At 43.2% G+C, this 22609-nt stretch overlaps 1 pseudogene; it reads right to left on the bottom strand.

Annotated features, from left to right (window-relative positions):
* LOC101977423 (cleavage stimulation factor subunit 2 tau variant-like) overlaps positions 1–22609 on the bottom strand; it is a 55392-nt pseudogene that overhangs the window by 15561 nt on the left and 17222 nt on the right.

Genomic DNA, 22609 nt, shown 5'->3' on the forward strand with positions numbered 1-22609 from the left:
TATTTAAATTTTACGAAATAGCAGTTGACAAAACTAAGCAGTCAAATCCAATTTTCTAGATATTTAAATTTATATCTAATGGCATCAGTTTTATCAAGCAGTTATAGGTTTCACTTCTCAAAATCCATCAGTTTGGGAAACTTTTAGTTCAGGTATCTTGAGAGGCTAACTTTTCAGCAATTTGACTCTTTGTACAAAAAGCTAAGGTATATTCTCGTATCAGGGTCATTTTTTTATATTTATATGTGAAACACACTTCAGCCACCTCAGGCTTCAAAGGGTGTCATGGAGCTGGGGCCTTCCAGGAAACTGGGGCAGCATGAAGACCCCCCCTCAAACCCTGATTCTTGCAAAGCATCTCAGAGTAACAGGAAGGAGTCCATTAGAAGGGATGGGAGGGGAGGGACACTGACAAGGGACACAAGGACAGTGTGCCTCTCCTGCACTCCAGTTTTATTGGAGATCCCAGAGAAGTTTCCAGAGTCCTGCTCAGGTCTACCTCTTGATTTTTTAAAAAATATTTATTTCTTAGTTGTAGTTGGACACAATTCCTTTATTTTATTTAATTATATGTGGTGCCGAGGATCGAACCCAGGGCCTCACATGTGCTAGGTGAGTGCTCTACCGCTGAGCTACCACCCAGCCCCCCTCTGGACTTCACTAACAGCAGGATGACATCAGACTTTCAAGTCCGCACTCCCGTGACAACTCTATGTCACCTTGGCCCATGCTGGTTCTCATTTGATGCTTAATCATAATATTTTACAGATTTTATGGTTAGGAGGAACTATCCTTATCTCCCTGAGTTTTGAGATCTGGTGTATGAAGACGGTCCTAAAAAATCTCCCCTTCAGGGTAACGTGGGCTCCTCTTATTGACATTTTTTCGGTCCTGCATTTCTTCTGCAGATAACAGGTAGTTTGCTGAGGAATGTGACATATCCTGTATACTTAGTCCAGACAGGACTGCAGGTAAATTGCTTCTTGGAAAACAAAGCATGTGGGTGTCAGCCCAATGGGCCCATTTTATAAAATTATTCCCTTAACCTTCTGTTCCCAACTATTTGCATCTGGCTGTCTCCTAACAATGGGAGCTCTAGAAGAAGAAGGAGCAGAGATTTCAAAAATCACTCTAGGAGTGTTCACTTCTTTGTTGAAAGATAATACTCACCCATTAGTATCTCAACAATAACCAGCTCTTCCACGAGGGAGCTAGTAAATCCACTGACAAATGTAGTGGCAAGACCACGGGCCATGGTGCTCAGCTCCCTGGGTTCTGCCTCGCTGCTTTTGATCCTTGGAAACACAGGAACCTGCCCAGAATTCTCTACTAAGCCCTCTCAGTACCATTCAAAGAGCCCTTTTATTTTTTGTAAATGTTTTCCTAAGAAATATTTTATTGCTTTTCATAAATCAGTAGAAAATAAAATAAATATGTCTGTAAATGAAATGCATGAGTAAAAAAAATAAACACTAAAATATAAAATATAAAATGTGGAATGCACAGAGAGCCTACATCCTGGGAGCAAATCTTTACCCCCTCACACATCAGATATAGCACTAATCTCTAGAGTCTATAAAGAACTCAAAAAGCTAAGCACCGAAAAAACAAATAACCCAGTCAACAAATCGGCTAAGGACCTGAACCGACACTTCTCAGAAGAGGATATATAATCAATTAGCAAATGTATGAAAAAATGGCATCATCTCTAACAATCAGAGAAATGCAAATCAAAACCACTCTAAGTTATCATCTCACTCCAGTCAGAATGGCAGCCATTATGAAGACAAACAACAAAAAGTGTTGGTGAGGATGAGGGGAAAAAGGCACACTCATACATTGTTGGTGGGACTGCAAATTGGTGCAGCCAATATGGAAAGAAGTATGGAGGAGATTCCTTGGAAAACTGGGATTGGAACCACCATTTGACCCAGCTGTCCCTCTCCTCAGTCTATACCCAAAGGACTTAAAACAGCATACTACAGGGACACAGCCACATCAATGCTTATAGCAGCACAATTCACAACAGCTAAACTGTGGAGCCAACCTAGATGCCCTTCAGTGGATGAATGGATGAAAAAATGTGGCATATATACACAATGGAATTTTATGCAGTAATAAAAGAGAATAAAATCATGGCATTTGCAGGGAAATGGATGGAGTTAGAGAAGATAATGCTAAGTGAGGTCAGCCAATCCCCAAAAATCAAATGCCGAATGTTTTCTCTGATATAAGGAGGCTGACTCATAGTGGGCTAGGGAGGGAAAGCATGGAAGGAATAGATGAATTCTAGATAGGGCAGAGGGATGGGAGGGAAAGGGAAGGCGCAGGGGGTTAGCAAGGATGGTGGAATGGGATGGACATCATTTTCCAAAGTACATGTATGAAGACTTGAATTGGGGGTCAACCTACTTTATATACAAACAGAGATGAAAAATTTGTGGTATATGTGTAATAAGAGTTGTAATGCAAAAAAAACAAGTACATGTATAAAGATGTGAATTGGTGTGAACATACTTTATACAAATACATGAAAAATTGTGCTCTATATGTGTAATAAGAATTGTAATACCAAAAAATGTGGATGAGTTTTAGTTGATTAGTAAATATGTTCTCTGTATTAAACCAAGGAAGTACTTTAAAACAATCAAGCAAATTAAATTTTAAATTATTTTGGCTTTGAGAAGTCAGAGGATGGTTGTTTGACACTGGAATGTAAAGTGTTTTAACTAATGTAAGTGAATTAACTAAATATTGAACTAATATTGGTGTAATAGGAAAAGTAATCTACTCAGTGACACCCAAGTGGCATAAATGGGTTAATATATCTCAAAAAATCAGCCACAGCTTCCTTCACATGGTAGAAGCCGCTGATCCTTATTTTCGCCAGTAAGTGTGTCCTGGCCTTCTCACACATGAATCCTGGTGTAAGGGCCCCTTTGAAGGGAAAAGCCCCAATAGTTTTTCTCCTTCCCCATTTCCTTTTCTCCCTCCCAGCTTCCTCGTGTGAGAACAGAAGTAAAGAAACTGCTTCCAGAGCCCTGTGGCCCAGGACGGGTTGAAAGCCAGAACAGTAAGGAATCTTTAACTAGCACTGGGCTGGCAAAGATGCAGCCAACCACCATCTAGTATTTCCACTGGTTACCAGGAGATACGTGAGTAGACTGGAGTGCATGGAAATAGCAAGACATCACAAAACAAACAGTAAGTAGTGCATTTTGATTCCTTACTACCACTGTTTTTAACATAACTCGCTTCATTAGACATTCATGTAATTTAATGTTAAATAATGACTATTTAACACTGGCTTGCACAATTCATGAAAAGTTGATGGTTGGCTCTTGCTGGCTGCTGAAAATGGGTACGAGTACATGACTGCTCAGTGGAGAAGTGTCAGAAAAATTTCTCTTAAAATCAGGAAGAAGACCCAGTGGCTTGGGAGGCTGAGTCAGGAGGATCACAATTCAAAGCCAGCCTCAGCAACTTCTCGAATGTCTGAGCAACTTAGTGAAACACTGTCTCAGAAGGAAAGAGGCTGATAAAGACTTTGGCTGTGACACAGTGGTTCAGCACCCCTGGGTTTAACCCCCCCCCCCCCACACACACACACTCACACACACACACACTCACACACACACTCACACACACACTCACACATATCTCTATTGTAATAGGACCCATTTAAAATTAGAAGCCCCAAGTACCATTTAAGTACTATTTTTCCTTCATATCGTTTATTTTCTGGTAAAACTATTTTCTCTGTCCCAGATTCCTAGAGGTCATCACCTCATGCAGAGAACGGAAGCCAAAATTGCTGTCCTCCAAAGTTGTGGTGTCCACAAAGGCAGAATGAAATCATGACACTGTCCTGGCCTGGCCCAGCATGGCCGACTCTACATGTGCATATTTCCTGGCTCTTTCTTTTCCTTTAAATCGTTACATTTCTGTAAAGCATCAAAGGCAGATTAGCCGTTTTCCCGGATTTGGCCAAACTGTGGGAGACCAACCTCGACGTGACTGAGTCAACTCCTCTGCTGGGCGATGTGGCACCAGGCACCCATGCTGCTAGACTGCCCCGCTCTTCTAGGGTTCCAGGGACTGTGTCTTCCTACAGCCCCAAGGGTGAAGCTGCGCTCACCTGTTCCTTTGTAATATAATCCCTTATATCCTGTTTCCAGTTCCTCCTGCTGTCACTGAGCATCAGGAAGTAGCTGGTCACCCAGTGAGAGCTCCCATATCCTCCCTGGGTGGCCACAGCTGTGACCTTCAATCTCTGTCCAAGTTCAGTCTGCAGCCACTGGTATTGGTACAAGTGGAGTCCAGCCTCCAGCTCCTGTTCCTGGAAATGGAAACAAAAAAATGGTGTATTTTAAATCAGCTGTTTTGCCCTATTGCACCCCTGAAAGCAAGATGGTTCCCTAGCAGTTCTACTGGAGGCACTGGGAAAATTCAACCATGGTTCTCACTCTCATAGTGATCTATCTGGAAATAATAGCTTCAAGTGTGGCACCACTGTTTCCATCAGTACCCCCCAAAATATAGGCTTCATTAAGTTGGACTAAGTGATTTTCCTTGAATGGATCATCCCTGGACATCCACAGAGTGAAAGAACATATACTAGCTTTTTATACAGCAAATAAAAAAGTTAAAAGCTTCAAAAAGCCTCTTAAGAATGTGAACATCAATGAAGCATAAATATCATAGTTTCAAATTATAGAATATACACTATATCATAATTGCACACATACACAATAGAGAACACATTAAGGGTACATGGATGAAGGCTATATTAATTGTTCTGATCTGCAGCTCTTAAACCCTGGCTCTCCAGTGTCCGCTAGTTCAGTGCTAATCTGGATAGAAGTGGAAAGAGTCAGTTCAACACAGGTTTGGTCAGCACTTCAGTTTGGAACTCTTTGGTGGCCTTAATGCATGATTTGCCCCTTATTGGACATAAAGAAAAATATCCAGCTCATAGTGCCGCAGTCTGGCTGGGCACAAATCACCGAGCCGCCACAAAGCACTTGTATGTTCAAACAGGAAACTTTATTGCCCGAACTCCACCAGCACTCCACGCACACTCCCCGGGAACTCTCCCACCTCTCCACCGGGCTCCACGCCTACTCTCCCAGACCCACGAGAACTCCAAAGTAGCAGGTGCCCAAGGCAGCAAGAGCCACCCTATTGCCAGACAGTAAAGGTCTATATACAATTGAATACACAGCTTAACATCACCATCATCATCTCAATGGCTCGATGGCGTCACCTCTCAACCACTCCCTTCTGGCAAAATGCCAGGCATCATCCCTACTCGCTGTGGCCCTCAACATCATAGCACACCTAGAAAACCTAAATTGTGGATCCGCAGTGTTAGGCACAGTGCCAACCCTGGAGTAGTGAGATGGTTATGGCTGAAACACTCAGGTGCTTGCAGACTCAGGACTGACAGACATCTCAAAACTATTTGAAATAAAGTGCAGTGGAGGGTGGAGGGTGCAGGAATGGAGATTTCTGTGCAGAAGAGGCAGAGTTATGAGGGCAAGTTGGGAGGGTTAGAGACCCTCACCTGGCAAGTGGTGCCTTCGCTGTCTGGAAAGACAAGGATTCCCCGGGCATTCAAGACAACAGCAGAACAGAAATGACTGTGCTTTGCTGTGTCCAGTGCCTGCTGAAACAGAGGTATTCAGGGTGTCTGAGGATACACTGATGACATATTTTATTCTCCCATTTTAACAGAAATATGCGTTGTGCACAGCCACCCATCAGTATGCACAGGAAATGGTTGAGGATCCCCTGAGATGTCAGACTCCTAGGATGCTCAGGTCGTCCATGATATGAAATGACATCGTATTTGCACATGAACTACCCTCTATGTCCTTTAAATCGTCTCTAGATCCTTTGCAATACCCAATACAATGCAATGACATGCACACAGCTATTATATGGTATTGTTGATGGAATAATGACAAGAAAAATGTCTGTGTGTGTTCAGCACAGACCACTTTTTCTGATCAGAGGTTGACTGTATGGCTGAGGAACGCGTGAATAATGAGAAGTAACTGCATGTAGATTTATATCTTTCGTATTGAATTTTCTGATTTTAAAATGTAATCGTAAAATTTGGAAATGTTTAAAAATCATTGCAGTATTTCTCTAACGATGTCTAGAAAACAGAAATGGCTTGCTAATGACTACTAATATAACAAAAGTTGCTTTTTTCCTAAACTTCCCCCACTATTCTTATGCCTGAAACTTGAGGTTCTGATAATAATGTCTGACAGTTTTAGACTGCATTTGTCGCTCACTTGTTTCTGCTCATTAATCAATAGCACTGACGCCCATGCCCTGTTTGTAAGTAGACATGGTTAGGAAGCAGCGAGTTGGGATGATCTGGCACCTGCAGGACTGCAGGAGGTGCCAAAGGGGACACACAGACCCCTGCCTCTGCATATCCTCCGTGCTCCGTGCTGCACAAGCGTGCTGCTTATCCTCCAGGAAAATATAAAGCCTACAGATCATTAGACTCTGATCCCTCAAAGATTTCCTCATTAGCATCACTAAATCTTTGTTCAAATATTCAAAATTTTCCTAAGCACAATGTCTTTTTCTTTGATCCTGAATCTCAAATCAACTGTGATTATGATTGTTCTACAGTGCATTTTCTATATTTTTATTTTGAAGGAATTTCAGATTTACAGCAGAATTACAAAGATTGTATAGGCAATTTCCATGTCCTTTTTAACTAGCTTCCCCAGGACACTTTGATCAAATCTAAGATACTAACATTGGGACAATATTATTATTTTTAACTGACAAACAAAAATTGCTTGTATTTATGGTATACCACACATTTTGACATATTCGTATAAGGTGGAGTGTAATTAGCATATATATTACCACAGTACTAACTCTTTGGCGGTAAGAATCTTAAAATCCACTCTCAGCAACAGTCATATGATGGGATAATTATATATATTCAGGAAGTCAGCAGGACAATGTCATTAACAAGACCTCAAATTATTTTGATTGCTTGAGTTTTCCACTCACTCACTTTTTCTATAAAATCTCCAGGATTTTACATTAAATGTCGTCATCCCATCTCCTTAGAGTTCTCAAGACCGGGATAGGTTCTCAGCCTTTGCTTTTCACAACAAGGTGGGCCATCGCTCAGTCCTTTTTGCCTAGTCCCACTGTCTGTCCCAGCTTCCAATCTAATGTTTGGTAAATGTGAAGTCTGTCTGGTTTCAGCTGAGAGTCAGCTGACAATCCTAAGTATCATTCCTGCTGCAACAGCTCCTGACTTTATAGCTATTTAAACATGTTAGAAATTAGATATCGTTGCCAGGCACCCACCTGCAATCCCAGCAGCTCAGGAGGCTGAGGCAGGAGGATTTCAAGTTTGAGGCCAGCCTCAGCAACTAACCAATGCCCCAAGCAATTTAGTCTTGTCTCAAAATAAATAAAAAGGTCTGAGGATGAGGTCAGTAGTTATAGTTAAGCGTCACTGGGTTCAATTTCTAGCATCAGAAAAGAAAATAGGTACTGTTGATTCTTTAAACCTACATTTAATAATCTAGATGACTCAGTTTAAGCTTCTAAGAAACTACTAGTTCTCACATGTTCTGTAGGGCATGATGTAATGGGGCACGTGGCATCAGAAAAGAGGAAACCTAACTTGCTGGCTGCTACCCACTTCCCAGTCCTGGGGCCACAGGTGGCTAAGAGAGTGCCTGGCGATAGCCAGAGGCATTGCCGCGGGCTGTGAGGAAGAATCGACCACCTCTAGGATAGGCTCAGAACCCTTCTGCCCTCGTGGACAGCTCTCGTCTCCCATTACTGCCCGTAGGATGGGTGTACCCATGAACTCTCCCCACCGCTGACCTTTACCCTGACTGGCTCCTGTACATTATATGAGCTGTGCACATTTTCTCACTAAATGAGATCCTGCTTTGACTGTTCTCCCTGGCCCCCCTGATTGTCCTCTGGGGAGCAGGGAGGGCTGGGTGCGGGTGGCCAGTCGACCTTTACCTTTCTGGGCCTGTCCTGGTCGGGGCGTACTCCCCCAGTCTCTCCCACAGATCTGGAGGGAAGGGGGGGCGGCTAAAAACCCCGACAATGTTCTTGCTCCTATTAGTATTAAAGTTCTGGAGAATGTATTGATGATACAATTCTGTTTTTCATTTCACCGTCTTCCTGTCCTTTTCATTCCTTATGGAAGCCAGGAAATATAATTAACGTGGAAACCCATGTAGAGAAGCACAACCAAATAAGAAATATCAGCAGGTTCCCCGCATGTAGCCCCGGGACCAGCCTCTCTCTCTAGGACAGCCCCATCCCTGCAGGTCAGCTATCAGCATCTGCCCCGAATTGACCTCGAACATGGCACACCCCTGCCCTGTGGGGAGGAGGTGCTGCTGGTGTGCAGATTAAGCTATGTGATCACTTGATTTCCTGATAGTGTAATGAAACTCGGAAAGACCCTGTCATCAGGCCATCATGACAGCAGGAAAAAGTCACAGATAAACCCCAGATTCCTGTGGGCCATGACAGTGAGCTGCTGGTCCTCTGTCCACGTCGCTGTCCACAGAACTGGGTAGATGGTGCTTCTTCTAAAATTTAATAGAGTGTTGAAGAGAGAGAATGGGGAATATGCAAACCCTGACCTGAGGAATTCTAGGAACTTGGGACAGTGTGGGAGGTGATGGCTGCTCCCTGGGAACACTCAGGATGTCACCACAGGCTTCAAGAGCAGCAATCAACGAGTGTCAGGGTTAAGGCCAGACAAACACCCTCAGCTCACAGCAAGAGCCCAGGACACCTCCTCCGCCGCAGCACAGTCCCACCAGGGCTGCACACTGTCCTGTGCATCCGAATGCCATCTGGCAAAGAAGGAGGAACAGCACTAGGCAATCCGAGCATCCCTGGAAGGCACTCATCCTGCAAAACAGGGAACTGAGCCCAGCAGAGCCTGCACTCTGGGGTGATTCTGTGGTCTGGCCTAGTGGGCAGACAAGAGTCACAAGTGAGTCACAGGCAGACAAGAGTCACAGCCCCCCGAGGGCTGCTGAGGACCCTGGAAACACGCATGGCCGGTTCACTCTGTGTCCCATCTGGTAACCAGGCTCCATGGAGAACACGGAGGCTCTGAAGCAAGAGAAGGAGCAGGACAGGACGGGAGCAGGTGGGTGTTTCCCTTCTAGGTCCTAGGAAAACTGTCCAAACCTTGTTGCTTCAGAGCTTTCCTTCCCAGGTGCTACTATCTGGAATTTCAGGAAAACTGACTCAATACAGCTATGTGGCTGCCAAGACAGGCTCTGTGCACCAGCACATGGACACAGTTAACACGCACGCTTTTCCCTTTGGCCTGTCCACAGCACTTCACACCTTGGTGCATCTGCAAGGTTTTAAAAGTTTTTGTTTTTTCAAGAAAAAAAAAATGGTAGCTTAAAAATGGAACATCTCTTGGTCCTCATAGGTTTAAATTTTTTAGGAAGAACAAATAAACATAACTAAGTATCTGTTGTGCAAAGGCATAAACATCCCTATATTTCATTTGCTTTTATAGGAATCTGGTGTGTAAGTCCCTTTATTGTGATTTGAATTGAGCCAATTCCATCAGGCTTTGATGGAATAAAGATGGAAGTACAAAAAAAAAAAAAACAACTAGGTTCTATGAAAAAGTGTGAGGGAAAGATTTGCATTGAATAGTTAGTAATATTCTGGTTTATATCAGGAGTTGACATACTTTCAGATATTTTAATATTATTATCTGCTCTTTTGATTTTTTAAAAAATATTTTTTGTATTAAAACCAACAATTTTTTTTAAGATTTTGCTTTTTAAAAAATAAACAGTATTTAATTTGAACAGAGAGTACAAAAATCTAACATCATCCAAATCTTATGAAGATTAAAAAGCTCACCATTTGTTTTTACAAATTCTCTTTTTTAAAGGAAAGTACGTGACATGTGCCCCATAAAAATCTTGGACTGCTAGGCTCGGGTCAGATTCCCTGGTTGGCGATATTCACGGAGCTGGGGGAGTAAAGTTTGCCTTGCGTGACTCCACTGGGAGAAGAACCTCAGAAGCCTGTGCCCGTTTCTTGCGGACTTTACCAGTACGTCTTTTCCTTGCTGATTTTGCTTTGTATCTCTTGCTGTAATAAATTATAGCTAGGAGTAAAACTATATGCTATGTTCTCTGAGTCCTCCTGGTAAGTCTTCAGATTGGGGGTGGTCTTAGAGAACCCCCTATACAAGGTCCAGACTTTAAAGGTTAGGACATTAGATCCTTGTCTCTCTTCTGCTTTATATTACCTTTATCACTGAGTTTAAATCCCTGTAACTCAGTTCGGTAATCATTTATTCTGACAACAGGAGCAGCAACTACTAAGAGAAGACAGAAGAAGAGTGAGATGAGGCACAAAGCTCACTGAGGGAAACCTGTGGTTCTCAGGGAGCTTGCGTTGGGTTCGCACACCCCAGTGACCATAAAACAAGGTTAGGCCGTGGAAAGCCACAACACGGCAAACGGAAGAGTGTGGAAACAGAGTTAGGGAGATTTATCCAACTTTGGTCATGGCAGGTGTGGTCTAGATCCAGCCCAAATAAACTGGTTTCCTATCTGACATTAGCTTGGAAAACTCTACTTGTGTGTTTGATTGGTTAACTTTCTCTGGCATAGAAAGAGTAGTTTTTTTTTTAAGGCATGAGCATGGCATATCAGAGGCACTATTATTTAAACACCTAAAGAAGCCCACGATTCAGTTACTTGTTAATAAATGAGAAAGTCTAAACAAAACAAATGATTTTCTTAAAAAAATTAAGTAATAAGAAGAATTGAAGTAGAGCTGGAAAAAATAAATTAATAACAATTAACTAAGGTTATACATATGAAACATATATATATGTATATATGATTATTTACAAAAGGGGAAGCATGAGTGAACTAGATGTTGATGGTAACTGCTCTATTACTAGTATGCATACAGAAATTTAGTGACCACCATGTCTGTATTTCCTATGAAAATAGAAGCAGGAAATAACCCAGAAAGATGCTATGATGTGGAAAGGCACTGGCCTTGACCTCTGGATGGAGTGAGGGACCCCTTGATTATGCTAATTCATATATGGTCATGCACAGCCTAAGGACATATCTGACAGCCACAGACCACACATGTGAAGGTGACTCCACTTGATTATCATGAAGCTGAAAAGCTCCTGTGGCCTAGTGACATCACAGAGCAACACGAGTCATGTTTCTGGTAATGCTGGCATAAGCAAACCCACTGTGCCAACAGTCACATGAAGGTGTAGCCTATGCAGTTTTGTACAGCACCTACTACTTTGCTAACAAGAATAGTTCTATAAAAAGCAGAATGTTAAGGAAGAGTTTCTTGAATGGATTCTGGGTTTTTTGGAATTGCTTCTCTAATCTGATTAGATTTAAAGGCACTAATGACTCCGATATGTGGATGCTAACACACAGGGTTGGGGGCGCGGTGCAGATAGAAGTTCAGTGGATTAGACCAAGAGGTAGAAAGGGAAGGGAGGGGAAACAGGAATAGGAAAGACAGTGGAATGATTCTGACATATGTTCATATATGAATACACCACGGTGACTCTCTACATCAGGTATAAATCACAAGACTGGGATCCTAATTAGAGTAAGATGTGCTCCATGTTTGTGTAAATGTGTCAAATTATACTCTACTGTCATATATAAGTAAAAAGAACAACCATAAATAAACAAATTTTTAAAAGATAATGCAAGAAGTGATAGTCTCTCTCAGGATGGGGCAATAGAGGTAATAAGCTTATGATTCCTACTAGAAATGGATGAAAAAGAAGAGATAATGCCAAATCAGTCTGAGCATTATTTCAGGAAATTTTCTCCAACTTGAGACTTGTGTCTCCAATCTGCAGATTGAGTAAGGTCCTCAGTTTATTTTCCTGAAGAGACAATGCAAGTACTGCAATCTGGGCTGGGGAGTGAGCATTCCCAAGAGAAGCATTTACTGTCTCAACATTCATCACAGAAAAGATGGAACCACACACTCTGTACTTTATCAGCACAGCCTCAACATATTTTAGATTAAACACAACAAGGAAACTCATGGACCAGGAGTCACAGGACTTGGCTTCTGAGCTCAGTTCTGTCACTGATGGAGGGGAGCACTCTCCCGGAGCATTGCCGTCTTTATAAAGCATGTCAGAAGAAGGATGTCAATTCTAATTTCTGTCCAGGGCAAATACTTAGAGATTTTTGTGTTTTTCTTACAAAAAGAAAAACATTTTAGATCAATGTTCATAGCTAAATATAGAAAGTAATCATTTTAGATCAATGTTTATAATTAAGCAAATAAAATATTCTGACCATGGAAATAATAACTAAATTTCTATAAATCCAGGTATATATTTATTTTTTTTTTCCAGCCTTAATGGTACAATATTTTTATTTATTTTTCATTAAAAAATGCAGAGATTTTACTAGAACAAAGACTATAACACTTAATGGTTTTCACAACTTGAGCCCTTCAGAGAAAACTTTAGGATAAAGCAACTACAATTTCAAAGTAACCAAACCAACTCTAAATGAATATTAACTAGAACTTTCACAAATACACAGGTGAGTTATTTCCTCTAAAACAGAAAACACAAGAAACTTAGCAGTATAAACCACCACAACAAAGAGGAAAGCAAACAGCAGACAGCAGCATAGGAATGAAAACTTTGTAAAATGAGAATTAATTACCCATTTAAAATGTAAAAGCATGGCAAAGGGAAAATAACTTCAATTCTAAGTCTCAATATTGTCCTTGTATTAAAATATATGTTTTTCCTTCTGTAACTAGATATTGGTTTTCCTTGTCCAGAGGAAAATCACCTGGTTATCTGGGTGTTTATTCTTCTGTTAATTACTATTTCAACTGTGATAAAACATTTATGTGTCCACATCCTCAAAATAAATTAAGGAAACGTGTTAAGTTCCACCTTACTATTGATTCTAAGTATATTTTATGGGTAAGTATGTTAGGATTAAATGACTATTTGTCAAATGTAAAGTGAGTCATAAGTCAACTGAGCAAAAATATTCAGTCTATAACACCTCTACCTACGTTTGCTTCAATTATCTGATACAATGGAAATAGAAAAAGCAGATTATGAAACAAGAAAAAAAGGCATGCTGATGTTGAGACTCAGATTTTTAACTCCCGATTCTTATTGACCAAATGAACACTTTCTATATATGGAAGCTAGTTACCAGGGAACCGGGAGCTGTACTGAAAGAAACCTTCCAGTCTTTATGAAATAAAGCCCAAGGCTGCATGTACTCATTCAGACCAAATGGTCCTTTGATACTGATTTTGGGGAAGGATGTGAGAATTACTGAGATTTAGGGTTTAAAGATGATAAATAGGAAGATACTTAGAAATTACTGGGTCTCATCAGAGAAGACGTAAGTAACCGGGTTTATCATAGAATTATCCCTTTAAACCATCTCAGCAGGGCCAGGGCACAATGCTGCTCCTCTCTGAACCAGAGTATAAATGAGGCAACATTAAACCAGGTGGATTCCTTGATTTTTCAGTAACAGCTTAAAAAAAAAACCCTCTAAAACCACATATTTAAACTCATCCTGTTAGCTCTAACATTTCAAAATAATTCCTAAGCTAAAACAATGTTTAGAACAAAACTTTATTACCTCCAAAGTAGGATTTTGTATTTTGGATGGTTTACCAAAAATATATTTCTTACAATTTTGAGGTAAATGTGTTATACAACCCGAAATCTTAAAACTATCTTGTACATTAAAATTTACAGGTCACCTTTTAGTCATTTTTTTAATTAAAATTTTTTTTTAGTTGTAGATGAACACAATACCTTTATTTTATCTATTTATTTTTATGTGGTGCTGAGGGTCGAACCCAGGGCCTCACACCGAGCCCCAGCCCCAGCCCTCCTTTTAGTCTTTATGTGGTTTTCACATTGTTTCACTCAATGTTTTAAAAATGCAGTTAACATATTGTAGAGACTGTAATATTGCTGCGACCTCTTTGTAATCTTATTTGATTTAATCATTTTCAGAGTCATTTTTGCATATTTTCAGTGACAAAGTGGAGAGCCCACTCCCTTTACCCCCACCCTCAATTAAATATGTCAAATTATATTCTACTGTTAGTATAACTAAAAAAATAGTGAACAGGAAATGTGATTAAGTTCTAGGAGGGAACCCTAATCATCAAAGTGCAGGGATGCAGAAGTCAGCTTCTTGCACCCATTTTCTATGCTACAGAATAAGCTCTATGAACCTGCAGCCAAGTATTTTTTTAAATCTTTCAATCGGCTCCAGTGGATTTCTGGATTTGCTCCTTTGGAATCAGGACGCTCGGCCTTTGCTCGGGAGGCAGCATGGCAATCTGACCTGGGTCAGCTGAGGAAGCGGCATGATCAAAGCTGCCTTGTGTTGACCCTCTGGAGTGACCCGGCTCTGCCCAGGACTAAAACTTCTTGGCTGGCCTCCACCTTGCCTGCTTGCCTCCTGCACACTTGCTGCCTGCATTCCTGCCCCCAGGCATGCCACCTCCAGGATTTCCTACTCCTGAAACTCTTGGGACCTGTCGAGGTCCCTCAGGACCACTTCTCCCGATATTAATGGGACCAGGACCCTGGTTTCCACAGTCCTGGGGCCTCTGGAATTAGGCCCAGGGCCTCTCATCTCCACTCCTCTGGCTTCCCGCCGTCTGGCCTCCATGGCCAGCTTGCCACTGCTCTGTCTCCATTATCTTGTACCCGAGACCTCTGTTTCCAGGCTCAAGCCTCGTCCCTTGACAACCTCTACCTCCTCTCCATCATAGGCAGCCCCTTCCGTCTAGCATGGGTCCTGCAGGCTCTCCAATTAGGAATCTGGGGTCTGATAATGGCCCTGCTCTCCAATCATGAGGAAGGGCCACAGGGGTCATGACCAGAGGCGAGGTGCACGTGGGGACCCTGATGGGTGGACTCAGATAACCCCTAGGTTCTACTTCTCCAGAACTAGACGCAGAGTCCCCCACGCGGGTCATCTGGAGCACCTCCTGAGGTCCGTGAGGAGGCAGGCCTCCACCAGTCATGGGTCCCTGAGGCAGGAGCTCCAGGTCTGGCGTCTGTACTTGTCCCTGTTCTAAGGGCGCTGGGCCAACTCCTGGTGTTCCAATTTGTGCCTGCATTGCTCCCCCAGGAGTTAAGGAACCAGGAGCAGGTCCAGGAACTCCTGCTGGGATTAGCCCTGGAGCTGGAATTCCACCTGGATAGGAGTCTGCATCAGAGGAGGAATGTCCTCCACGGTCTTCCAGCCAGGTACTGAGGCTAAGGAGCTGGAGAATACTGTAGGTTGAGTACAGCCTTAGGTCCTGGATACAGCCCAGGGTCAGGACCAGGGCCGGGGCTGGACACAGACTGAGATTTGCCTGGAATCAGTGGTCTGACTTGTACCTTGTGATGCAGAATTTCAGAGCAATTGCAGGATCCATGATTTGCATCACGACGTTTGCTTGCAGTGCATAAGCCAGTTGTGGATTTTGAAGTAAACTGTTTGGAGCTTCTTGGTGACTCTTCTGGACACCCAGCTTCATCTGTCTCATTAGCTCAAACACGTGCTGTGGGGGGAAACTGGAAACCGCTTTGGTATTTGACTCGGCATCTTCTGGATCGATGGGGTCTCCATAGGGTGAGTCAGTGATGGCCGCCGCAGAGCTTGGGCTGGAAAACTCTTCCTTTTTCTTTCAATTGGCGGCAGCATGGTCCACCCGAGGCCTCTGCCACTGAACTCACGCCCACTGAACTTCTGCAGGATGAATATTTATATTATACTGAATGTAAAAAACAAACAAACAAAAACACCACCCAGCAACCCAGAATGGTTGTATGGGCACACTTTGGGGCCAATTCAAAGTTGAAAAATGGTCAGTCAAACCATCAGAAATCAGAAATCTTCTGTATTATTCTCCAATGAGTTAGGAGAGCAATAGGAAAAAACTCAGGCAGAGTGGGAGGTATTGACAAGAATAATCAGGGAGCAAATTTTGCTTTAGCTATGAAAAGAGAATGACTACTCATGGGGTTTATTTATCCTGTGACAGAAATCTGAACAAATTTGCATTACAAGAGTAGATTTATCACATTTAAAATATAAACTATGCCATGACAGAAGAAAATTAAATCAAACAAATTTGAAAAGGCTGAATTTTGCATAAATTACACAAATATTTTAATATTGTAAAAATTAAGATATTCCTTTATGTATGAGTTTTTTTTTAAAAAAGTGCTCCATTGATGAAAAAAATGTATGAATTTATATGGAAACAGTTTGTTAATTTTAGTCCAAGATAGAGCCCTTCTGACCCTCATTGTGAGGCTTCCTACTGTTTTCTGAGCTATGAGAACAAGCACCAAGGTGCCGTGAAACCAGAAGGAGGCTCAGATTGACCCAGGATCGCAGAGTGCATTTTTTTGGGAGTTCCTGACAAAAATGTGGTCCTGGATGGCAGCAACATCAGTTGCATTCCCACAATTTGGGACAAAAGTGAATGTCTTAGCTGGAACGGGGTTTGTCAGAGCCAGGCACATTCCTGGAGCAAGGGTCTGGTTGTCTACTTGTACTCTGCTGGGAACCTATGCAGGAGTGACTAACTGGGGCTGTCCCGGGGAATCATGGTGGTCAGGACTCAGCATGACTGCAGTCATGTCAAGCTAAGGCTATAAGTCCCACCTTTCATGACCGGCTCTTACAATCTCATGGGCCTCCCTTTTGTGATGTCACCCGAGCTTTTGTGAAGTTCTGGCATGGTGTAATAGCATGCTCCAAGGCCATCTGACCAGCTTATAAGCAGAGCTGATACCGCAGTAGAAGCACAAGCACAAAATGAAACAAGAATTATTGAAATGAAAGTAACAACCTGTTCCCCACCCCAGGAGCTCCAGGAACCAAATAAATGACTTATCATCTCTCTTAAAGAGGGAACAGAAACAGACAAGGCCTTAATTTAGGTTTTCATGTGTGATGTGAGGTGCCTGATATCATGGGAGCAAACACCCTTTGTCTTGATAACAGCACAGGATCCAGAGAAAACAGCAAGAACAGCAAAAGACTGCAAGTATGGATGAAAAGTAAATGTTGAATAAGGACTTGCAAAGGTGAATCTGCCATCCAGCCAGATGGCATTGGCGGGCTGGGCACCATGGCGCACACCTGCCATCCCAGCCCCTTGGGAGGCTGAGGCAGGAGGACAATGGGTTGGAAGCCAGCCTCAGCCACAGGCAAGGTGCTGAGCAACGCAGTGAGACCCTGTCTCTAAATAAAGTACACAGTAGAGCTGGGGAGGTGGCTCAGTGGGTGAGTGCCCCTGAGTTTAATTCCCAGTATCAAAAATAAAGGAATAAATAAAAAGATGGCTCTGGTGGTATCGTCTTTTTTTTTCAGATAGAGTGAGAGAGGGGAGAGAGAGGGAGAGAGAGAGAGAGAGAGAGAGAGAGAGAGAGAGAGAGAGAGAGAGAGAAGAGAGAGAGAGAGAGAAATTTTTCAATATTTATTTTTTAGTTTTCGGCGGACACAACATCTTTGTTGGTATGTGGTGCTGAGGATCGAACCCGGGCCGCACGCATGCCAGGCGAGCGCGCTACCGCTTGAGCCACATCCCCAGCCCCGGTATTGTCTCTGTAACACATCATGGCAGCAGCAACTGGGGCTAATGTTGGCCAACAGACAGGGTCTGTTACTAAATCTGAGATTGAATGGCATACCAGACCAGGAGATCAACTGTAGTGTCCCAAGGTATTTAAAAATTTTTTTTAGTCTACTCAGGGAATAAACTGTGACCACAGGTCCAGAATCCAACAGAACCAACAGGGATCAAGTTAGGAAGGCTGGTGGCATTTTACATTCTTGCAAGGAATTGCTAACCCATCCCCAGGTAAACAGTCCCTTGAGCCCCGGTTGAAATGCCCCTATCCTGGGTTTAATGAATGCAGTGTGTAAAACAGCAGCTGTGCCTGGGAACCACTCCGGCAGCATAGCATTGGGGTGCACAGCTTAGACATGCACAGCTTGGGACAGGTGCCAGGGCTCCAGGTGCTCATAAGGGGACGACATACCAGCCTTATGAGTGCTTCAATTTATGTACACATCTCCAAAGACTCCAGCTCAGAGGGCCAAGATGAGTTTGCCTAGTATGGTCCATATCAATTACTTTAATAAGCCCTTTAACAAGAGGTTACCTGAAAAATGAAAGTGCCATGTTACATCATGTGCTCAGTGTCACAGTTGAATGAGGGGCAAAACTCTAAACCTTCATTTTTGTGTGCTGGCAAAAGAAAATTTGGAGTCAGACATGCAAAGCCAAACAAGAGAATTTGATTATAAATGAAAGTAAAGGTTAAATAGGGCACTAGTAGGTCGCCTCTGAGCAGAGAATGACACAGCGGACTTAATGACACTCCCACGTTCATGTCTGCCGTGAGAACAGGGCCCACTCTCTGCACTCTTCACCAATCCGATATCAACTTCCCCTACACTTTAGGTGGGGAAATTCTTTACCCCAGTTGGTGCTAGTTTAGATTCCAAATATCTATTTTTGGCCAAGTCAGAGGAGATGATAACTTGTGGAGAATCACAAGTTAGAAATCTGGGTGCCAGGCCTTCTCATGCAACCCACTGACCACAGGACCTTGGGAAGGGCCTCTAGTATCAAGGCACTTGGGCCTCACTGAGGACATGTGCCGTGGCCGACAGGAACCGAGGGCATCTTGATACAGTTTAATGGCTTCAGAATGCACCAGTGGGTAGATGTGCTGTCACTTTTCCATTGCAATGACGCAGATTGCTTGGGTTAGTCAGATTTTCATCACTGTGATCCAAACACCTGACAGGAACGACTTCAGGAGGAAGAGTTTTGGGGGGATCCTGGTTACAGGGGTTCCATTCTTGGTCAACTGACTCTATTGCTCTGGACCCAAGGTGAGGGGAAATAACAGATAAAAACTTCTCAGCTCTGGCAGCCAGGAAGAGAGAGAGGGAGAAAGGGTGGGGGATAGGAGACAAAGAACAGGCAGCCAAGGACAAAATGTAACTCTAAGGGTGCCCCTGACCAGTGACCGACTTCCTTTGGCCACACTTGACCTGCCTATGGTTACCCCAGCAATTCATTCAAATTATTATTCCATCAAACGGATCAATTCATTGATGAGGTTTCTGCTCTCATGATATAATGATTTCACCTTGGACTTCCTGAATTGACACAAGAGGTTTCAGGTGACACCTCATATCCAAGTCCCCATATTACCATCAGATGGGGATGGAGTTGTCGCTCAGTGATACAGCGCTAGCCGAGCACGTGTGAGGCACTGGGTTTGATTCTCAGTGCAGCACATAAATAAAGTTCACCAACAACTAAAAAACAATTACTATTAGGAATAATTATGTGGGGGCTGGGGATGTGGCTCAAGCGGTAGCGCGCTCGCCTGGCACGCGTGCGCCCGGGTTCGATTCTCAGCACCACATACCAACAAAGATGTTGTGTCCGCCAATAACTAAAAAATAAATATTAAAATTCTCTCTTTCTCTCTCTCCCTTTCTCACTCTCTCTTAAAAAAAAAAGAAATAATTATGTTATACGTTGTCCTCCTCATTACAGAAGCCCACTTAGAAATAGACCCTGATGCTAAGCAGGTTTTGGCAAGTTATGTGCTTCTAATTTGTGGATCTCTCTCCCTCCAGCCCGCTTTCTTTTATATATATGAGAAATATTTATTGCAGCAGAATTGACCCCATCCTTCTTGTGTTCATTAACAGGCATACACTGGACAGTTGCTAGATGTGAAAAATTGCTGTGGTGTGTACATAGATTAGTTAAATTTACAAACAACATTAATTTTTAAAAATGCTGTATAACTCCCAACCCATTATCTAGGAGAAAACTCAGGCACATAGAGAGAAAACTCAAGCAGGCCAATGGTCATGAGTGCTTAAAGGATTTTTCAGGAGTCCATGGAACATGAATAAGGAGAGATTGCTTTTCAGTATCCTTAGAAGTGGTTTTCTAAAGTCACTATATAAATGTCGTGAGAGTACTATCAAATATGGACTAAGGTAAGCTCACATAGTTTCATCCTGTAGTTATATACAGTAAGCAATTATGTAGTGCGTGATATTTCTTATATAGGAGTTTCTATTTTTATATCACCATTTACCTCACTAAGTGAAACATGGAAGCAGCTCTTAGTACAAGAGCAGCCAGATTCATGGCGTAACTATCAACAATGAGGGTGTGTGGCTTTTCCTCCTTTAATGGGCTTCTCTTGATGCCTCAGAGAAGGCCGAGGAGCTCTGCGTCCCTCCCTCAGCTTCAATGCCGAGATGCCTAGCAATTCCAGAGCAGGTAAAAGAGCTGGAAGACTTTTTAAAAAGAACAACTCACTAACACAGAAATGTTAATTTAAGGTAAAGTCATGGTCTTCCAAATTTACAGCTACACCCAATATTCAGGAATAAAAGACAATAAAAATAATCCAATCTATTTTATCTTCTCTGGGGCATTTAAGTAGAGTAAAATCTAACATGAGATAACACAAGCTATCATGAAAGATTTAAATATCAAAATTGACTTCATTTTCAGTCCTATTCGAATTATCAGTGCTGAGGCCAAACCTGCACAGAAACCACCATCGAGGTTAACCCTCGCTTCACAGGAATCCATCTCAAAACATAGTGACTTCAAACACTACTCTTTTCATGCTTGAGATTCTCTGGTTTGATCGTGGTTTATTCCGCTAGAATTGCCTTTCAGGGAGCTCCATTTAGCTGATGAATCGACTTCACCAAGAAGGTTTAAAATGGTCCCCCCACACATCTGGGTTCTCAAAAGGGCACTGGAGGGTGGGTGCTCATCCTCCACCAGGCTAGACTGAGCTTCAGCGGATGACAGGTGTATTCTGAGAGAGCCAGCCCACGTGTAAACTCTTGTAGCCTCTCTTACCTGACACTCGATGATGGACCACTGACCAAATCACATCATGGGGCCAAATTGGAAATCAGGGTCAGGAAACCACCCAGAGGTGTATTTACTGGAGAGCGTTGGGTGTCATCATTGTGTAGCCCACCACAGTCCCCTGATACGTGCCAGATACCCCCGGGACGATGAGGCTCATGCCATGCTTCCCTCTTGTTTTTAGTAGAGAACTGTCATTCACATTGCCAGTATCCTTTCTTCTTCTGCAGAGAATTCTAAATCTAGAGAAATCAAAATACAGTTAAAGGTATTTGTTTTCTTAATTGCTATGTTTATTAAAAACATAGACTCACAGTCCTGTGACTAAGTGTCGTTGTGGCTGGGTGCTGACTTCATAAGACATCACTGTAAGGGCCTCTTCACAAAGAGACTCGGGACAGAAGTGAAATGGAAACAGAAATGACTGAGGAGACAGTGCCACCTCAGACATGATCCCCTTATGATTAATGAGAGGGAGTCTGACACTACTGACAATCACACCAACGTTCAGAGGCCACGTGTCACCAGGATGAGGTCACACTATAATGACAGGATGTCTTTTCATACTTTCCAAATCGTGGTAGATCTTAGCTCTGAAGGTCAGTAATCACAGCCAAACTCGTTGTTAGCAAGTAGAATTTTCATGTCTATTCAATCAGAGAGCCTCTGACACCCTTCCGGGCCCATGCATTTGCAGAGAGGAGGAGACACTGTCCCCAGGTTCTTCCTGTCACGCATGCACACGTGATGTCCAGTTTCTCTAAGATAAACGGGGTGACTCAGGAAGGTCCCTATGGAGGAGATGGCGTCCTCACGCATCTTGGGCTCATCTCCTGCGGGTCCAGGGTCCAGCTGCGGCCTCAGCAGCGTCCAGCGCAGCGGTCACCTCCCGGCCTCCCTCCAGCTGAAGGCCTTTTTACGGGGGTTGAAGCACCAGCAGCATCTCAGACCCTGACTCAGCCTTCCCCCTCTGCTTCCCTGGAAACCTCAGGAGGAAGTCCGTCCTCAGAACTGCTTCTCCTCTTGGCTCCTGTTCTGACCCCAGGCGAGCGGACGCTTCTCCTCCCTGTTTCTTCCTCCTTGTGGCAGGTTGTGTTGGAGCTCAGGAGTTTCTGCCTCACAGTCCTTGGACGTGAACCCTGCATCTTTCCTTTCACACATGGTCATGTTGCCTGTGACTGGTCACTCTCTTTCTTCTTCTTCCTTCTTCCTCCTTCTTCTTCCTTCTTCCTCCTTCTTGTCCTTCTTCTTCTTCTCCTCCTCCTTCTCCTCCTTCTCCTCCTCCTTCTCCTCCTCCTTCTCCTCCTCCTCCTCCTCCTCCTCCTCCTTCTCCTCCTCCTTCTCCTCCTCCTTCTCCTCCTCCTCCTCCTCCTCCTCCTCCTCCTCCTTCTCCTCCTCCTCCTCCTCCTCCTTCTCCTCCTCCTCCTCCTCCTCCTCCGTCTCCTTCTTTCTTCTTTCTTTCTCCTCCTCTTCTTCTTCTTCTTCTTCTTCTTCTTCTTCTTCTTTCTTTTCTTCTTCTTCTCCTCCTCCTCCTCCTCATTTTCCTCTCCTCCTCCTCCTCCTCTTCTCCTCCTCCTCCTCCTCCTCC

Source organism: Ictidomys tridecemlineatus, chromosome 13, assembly GCF_052094955.1.
Source record: "Ictidomys tridecemlineatus isolate mIctTri1 chromosome 13, mIctTri1.hap1, whole genome shotgun sequence".
Classification (NCBI taxonomy): Eukaryota; Metazoa; Chordata; class Mammalia; order Rodentia; family Sciuridae; genus Ictidomys; species Ictidomys tridecemlineatus.